A 6,751-nucleotide genomic window follows, 5' to 3' on the forward strand; every position below is an offset into this window, starting at 1 on the left:
AGGAATGGCTATCCCCGACCCTATCCGAAAAGTCCCCAGCCAGCCGCTCGTCTGTCTCAGAATGACCATCTCAGAGTGGACACAGAATAATCTCCCTCTTACTCCCCGGAGGGCCACGGTTTTCTGAGGAGACTGGCCAACATAAATAGCACATAAAAATAAGTCCAGAAACCAAATTTCCAGCTCCAGGATGATGAACGTCTATTTGTAAGTGGTGGACCAAACTTCCCGGGACAGCTTCCCAGAGCCCAGGGCCATCTGCCATGTCCCACAACCCCTAAGCCCAGAGGTGTCACCGGCAATGTGGTCTCCACGGACAGCAGCTGTCTGGGGAATCTCTTCCCACAACTACCTTCCCCCCAGGCCCTGGGCAGGAAGGACAGACGCAGCTGCAGGTGGTACAGTGGCCAGCCGATGTGCAGACGGAGAGGTCCGTGGGACGTGTGGACTGGCAAGCGAAGAAGCAGCGTTTGTCTCCGAGCAGAAGCCTCCGGCCCGGAGGCGTGGCCGCAGCAGTTACTCCACTCAGTGACAACCAACTGTTTGCTTGTTCCACGAATCATCTGGCAGGTGTTTCCCTGGATGGCACTCTGGAATCACCTCGCAAGTGGCCGTCTAGGGACAATTCACTCTGCAGATGGCCTTGGCCAACCCAGGAACACTTGGCAACCTCCGGGCTCCTGAGTGGCCAGAGGGTGCTAATGCTCACATTAACATGAACTGCAATGCAGGAGAAACTGCTCTAAGAAAAGACACTGGATGCACCCCCAAACCGAACGCGGTCAGTTTATAACACGGACTCCAACTCTCAGGCCACCTGACCTCTTCAGGACGTTTTAGGAGCCAATAAACAGGCCACAAGGCCTCTGAACAGCCAAAAGAGCTGCCACGACTTCCACCCCCAGAAAGCTCATTCCCCTTCTCCCGGAGCAGCTCCCTCAGAGCCAGCGACACCGCCCCAAGTGAGCTCGTCTGCGTCTGCGTGGCCTCCCAGCTAGCACAGAAGGTTAGCGGGACCACCTGCAGGTGGAATGCTAACACCAGCAGAAAGTGACAGCTACCACCCAAGAGCAGAGACAAGCAGGACTGTCCAACCAGATGAAAAGACACTTTTAAAAATGTGGCCTGCCACCACTCAGGGCAAGGACAAAGAGTGTCATATATGTGAGTAGGCTCTGAGTTATATCCCAGAATAGAGCCTGCCACATTACAGCATGCAAATACACATATATATATTTTTAGCTTGAAACAATTGCAATTAATTAAGTTTTCCTGAGTTAATCATTAGTACAATGACTGCCGAATGGAGATCTTTCTAGCGCCACCATTCCTTCCGCACTGATCAGTTGGCATTCTACTCCTCAAATGTCTCAGACTGGGCCAGTAGAAGCCCCTTCGAGCTGTTTCCACGTCCTTTTGACACGTCTGTGTCCCTCTTTGGGCACTTCCTTACTTTCTGACATAAAGAGATGCTCCAGGCTTATGTTGCACTTTTCCTGTCCCAGCCCTGGAATCAGCCATTTCTCCAAGGAGTTCTGTCCCCTCATTGGAAGATGGCATCGGAAACCATTATCATATAGCAAATAGCAACCAGGCACGCCGTTTGCTATGTAAGTATCATTGTTTCTAGGCCCTTCCGGGAGAAAGAGCTCAGAAATGTTCCTGTGCCTGTATGCATGTGTGTGTGTACAGTCGTGTGTTGAATGATGATGTTTTTGTCAACGGTGGACCACGTACATGACAGTGGTCCCATAAGATTATAGTACCATATTTTTATTATACCTTTTCTGTGTTCAGATATATAAATACTTACCATTGTGTTCAGTTGCCTACAGTGTCCGCACAGTATCATGCTGTACAGGTGTGTAGCCTAGGTGCATAGTAGCTACGCCATCTAGCTCTGTGTAAGCACACTCTGTGATGTTCGCACAACGATGACATTGCTTAACATTTCTCAAAACGTATCCGTGGTTAAGTGACATACGAGGGTGTGTATATATCACACATTTACATCCAGGCTTATTTCTATACTTATCTGTATTGAAAACCATGAGTTTACACCAATACCGCCAGTAACACTGGGTTCATCCTAGCTTCCCCTTTCCATATCGATAACTCGCTTTTCCAACGGAGAAAACTGGCCTCTGGAATCCTTCATGCATTGACTTATCTGGTCCCTCTGTGTGTAACCAAATTCTCCAGCCCACCTGGCTGCCACCTTGCTCAGCCACCGTCCGCATATGGCTTTGAACTTCCGCCAGGGACTATTCCCTGTTGGGATTTTCTTTTTTAAATAGCTTTAGCGAATTATAAATTATTTACCATAAAATTAACCCACTTTAAATGTATTATGATTCAATGATTTTTAAGTAAATTTATAGAGTTGTGTAACCTTCACCACAATTCAGTTTTAAAACACTGCCATCACCCCCAACACACTCCCCAGTGCCTATCTGCCGCTACTTGCCATCCCCAGGCAACCTGATCTGCTTTCTCTTTAGATCCGCCTCTTCTATAAATTTCATGTAAAGGGAATTATGTCTTTTTTGTGTATGACTTATTTCACTCAGCATAAAGCTTGTGAAGTTCATCCATGTTGTAACCTGTCAGTAATTCCTTCATTTTTATTGCTACATTGTATTTCATTTTATGGCTATTTCATACTTTGTTTACCCATAACCAAATTAATGACCGTTTACATTGTTGCGAGTTTAGGACTATTATGTAGAATGCTGCTATGAACATTCAGTGCCAAGTCTTTGCGTAGACGCATATTTTCATTTATCTTAAGTAGCGTGGTAGGCAGAATACTGGGCTCCCAGATTGCTCATCAGCTGACTTTAAGAAAGCAAGATTATCCTGGATTATTTATATTATGTCCATGTCCTAATCCCTAGAATCTGTGAATATATCACACAGCAAAGGGGAATTAAGGTCACGAATGAAGTTTGCTGATCAGCTGACCTTAAGAAAGTGAGATAACCCGGATTAGGCCCAGTCTAACCACAGGGGTCCTTGAAAGTGGAAGAGACAGAAGAAGACGTCAGAGGAAACATGTGAGAAGGACGTGGCCCACGCTGCTGGCTTTGAAGATAAAAAAAAGAAGGCCATGAGCCAAGGAACTGCGGCAACCTTTGGAAGCTGGGAAGGGCAAGGAAACAGACTCCCCCTAAGGCCTCGACGAAGGAACGCAGTCCTGCTGACACCTCACTGCAGCCCGGCGGGCCCCTGGTGCACCCCAACCTACCCCCAAAACTGCAAGACAATAAATTTGTGTTGTTTTAAGCCACTAAATTTGTAGTGATCTGTTACAACCATGTTACAAAACCAATACAGGTAGACACCTGAAAGTGAGTATCGGGTTGGATAGTAAGTTTAAGTTTTTAAGAAACAACTAAACTGTTTTTCAAAATGGTTATACATTTTACATTCTTACTAGAAATGTATGATCCTGATCAGTTTTTAGAGCCCTGAAACGGTGGTTTTTGACAGTTTCATCCAGTTTTATCATTGCTTTTTGGGGAGAGGATTGGCCAAGCTTCTCATTCCACCACACAGAACGCAGCGGCTTTTCAACTAAACGATTGAAGAAAGAAAGAAGAAAGGAAAGAGAGGGGGAAGGGAAAAAAGGTCAAATATTTGTTACTGGCTCATTGGCAATACTGAAAGACAACAAATTTCAGGGGTTCACACCCCTACCCCACCTCTTACTAGCTGTATGACTCTGGGCAAACTGTCTCTCTTCTCCGAGCCTCAGTGTCCTCACTGTACAATAGCATTCGTAATCGCAGAATCTGCCTCCTGGTTTTGTGATGAGGATTAAATACGATGACACAATTGAAGCGCACAGTCAGTACTTGGCCTCCGATAGCTATCAATTGTTGCTAATGTTCTTAATGATCAGGCCAATAAGAATACGTTAAGTTTTGTCTGTTCTGCTCTATTAAGAAGATAAAAGGATGTGTAATTAATAGCCGAAACCACAGAGTACAGGTTCCTAGAAACGTAAACAGGTGTCCTAGTTGGCATATTTTTCAAGTCACTCATAGATTTCAGAAACCTAAAATTTAACTACAGAATTTTACAAATCATCTGTTGCCAGTGATTATCCAGACACCACCAGTTCTTCCATCAATAACAATTCTATATAATTGTATAAGATTTCATACAGCTTAACATCTTTTCGGTATATACCTTCAGGTGATCTTCCATCCAGCTCGGTGGATAGATAAAACAAGAATTACCCCATTTGACAGATTAGGAAAACTGAGGCCCAGAGCTGTCAAGTAATTCACTGGAGGCGCTACAGAGAGGAGGCGGCAAAGCTGCTTCCGTTTCCTTTTCTCCAGAGAATGTCACCGTTTCCACCCACGGGCACGGTGCCCTCCTCTCTTTCGCTCACATCGTTTGCTCGCTAAACATGGAAGAGATTAGGAGTCATCAAATCCACTGATGCCAATAACACGGTCAATGTCCATGAACACATGTTGATTTCATTATAATTCTGCTCGTCGTGTCGGGAGCAGCCGTGCACGGCTTGGTGCAGATTCAGGACTCTCCATTACAAAGAATAAGCCACGCTTAGGTTAAACTGGCATTTGTTCCGAGCCCAGTGGCATTTTTAGCGCATTTGTAAAAATGGAAATGAGTCGAGGCCCCAAAGCCAATTACACAGAGCAAGTCAAACACCCGCAGAGCCCACAGCGGAGACCCAGCCAGCAGATTCGTGGCCCTGTGACAGCTCCCACCCCGGCCTCCCCAGGACAAACCCTCCCTCGCACAGCCCATCACGCCTGCCGTCCCAGACACGTCTTCACGGTGGCCTCAGCCTTGTGTCCTGTCGCTCTCCCCATTTCACAGATGAGGAAGCAGAGACTCAGAGAGGTTAACTGACTTGCCCGAGTCACACAGCTGGCAGATGGTGGACCCAGGCCTTGAACTTGGGTCACTAAGACTCAAACCTCTATGAGCTTCTCATGCCTCTCCTGTGTCCCCTGCCACATAGAGCCCCGCTCCCACCCAGCCCTCGCACCCCCTCTGATCTGAAGGGCACAGTGTAGACAGTGGACAGCCGTGTAACACAGGGGAAGGGGTGAGCAGAACCGTTTCAGCCACCGAGGCCATCTCTGTGCAGCCGCTGCCTTCCCAGGCCCATGAACAAGGTCACCTCCTGATGTGAAGCCCTAAACAGAGGTGGCCGGGAGGCAGAAGCCGTCCGTGTAGAAGAGCAAGGCCTCCGGGGCCCACGGGACTTGCTGGTTTTGCTGTTACCAATTTTGGCTCTTACGGTTTGGGGTTTGCTGCTCCGGGTAAAGCTAACCGGTGAAATAAGCGACGCCTCATCATCCTGAGCGGAGTCTTTCACTGCGTCGGAGGGCACGAGGACGAGCAGAGAACGAGAGCAACGTGGAATCGTATCAGCCCGTTTCAAACCAAGATAGACGAGTCAGAACCAAGAGCCGCGTCCGTCTGTCTCCGTCTCATCTCCCCCGCGCGGGCACACAGACGCACGACCGGAGTTCGCGTTCCAGCCCCCGGAGGACGTCTCAGGGCTCCACTCCAGGCTGGGTTCCAAAAGCCTGGGAAGCGCAGGCCCTGCATTCCAGCCCCTGCCACGCCGACAGCCCAGCTGGACACAGCAGCCTCTGACGCGGAAGGGCCACACCTGCCTGTCCCCAGGATGCCAGTGAGGGCCAGGACGTGTCTCCCACCCACTTTTAGCAATGCTGGAGAGAGGGCCACAGCTGCAGCTCCCTGGCACTTGTGGCCGTGGGGCGAGACCACAGGGAGCAGCTGGCCGCCAGGGCTGCTCCCCACGTTCCCCGGGGCGGGGCGGGTTGGGGATGTGCAGAGGGGAGCAGACGAGACTCACCGATTCTGTTTCTGAAGGGGGGTTGTTCACACTCATTCCTTCATGGCTAACTCGGGCCGACAGCATGCTAGGAACTGGTGACCAGCACTGGCACAGCATGTCAGTTTCCAAACCATGTATGTCACGTGTGTTCTCTCCAGTGACTCACATAGTGCTTCTACTGCCAGACAGGGCAAATATCGTGCCCATTTTACAGATGAGCACACTGATGTCCAGAGGTGACTTGCCAAGGTCACAGAGCAAGGAAGTAGCCAAACCAGGCTGGGAATCCGGAACTGAGAGTGTAGACAGGCCACGCGGCCTCCTCACTGGCTTCTTGTGATAGGAAAGGTGTGCCAAAGAGCAACACATGAGAAACATCCCAGAGATGAGGGGTCGGCACACCCCTCCCTGCCTGTGCCCGTCCCCTCAGCACTGGGGCAGCCCTTCTGTCACCAGCCAATCCCTGCCCCAGGCTCCCAGGGTGGCGCCAAGGACGGGCCTCCATTCAAGTCCCAGTTCTACCACCTTCCAGCTATAGAGCTTCACCTCCCTGCGCCTCGCTGTTCTCGTCTTTAAAATGGGCACAACAAAGCAGCTCGCTCACACAAGCGCTGCAGGAGTTGAGCAGGACGAAGCACGTGCCACGCTCCCCACCACGCCCGGCCGGGGTGAGCGCTCCACGGACGTCAGCCGCTCTCGCTACCACCGCTCCGTGGCGTGCAGCCTGGGACGCCACGGGGGCTCAGGCCCCTCGCCTGCGTTGACCAGAGCCCCCAGGTCGGCGGGTCGGCTGCTTCCCTGCCCTCCCCTCGGGAGGGGGCGAAGGGAGGGGCGAGGCGGGTCCGGCGGGATCTGCCGCCTCGTGGCTGGGCACTCGCGTTTCTCGCCTTTGTCTGC

The sequence above is a fragment of the Propithecus coquereli genome, unplaced genomic scaffold (genome assembly GCF_000956105.1).
Source record: "Propithecus coquereli isolate 6110/MARCELLA unplaced genomic scaffold, Pcoq_1.0 Scaffold353, whole genome shotgun sequence".
In the NCBI taxonomy this organism is placed as follows: domain Eukaryota; kingdom Metazoa; phylum Chordata; class Mammalia; order Primates; family Indriidae; genus Propithecus; species Propithecus coquereli.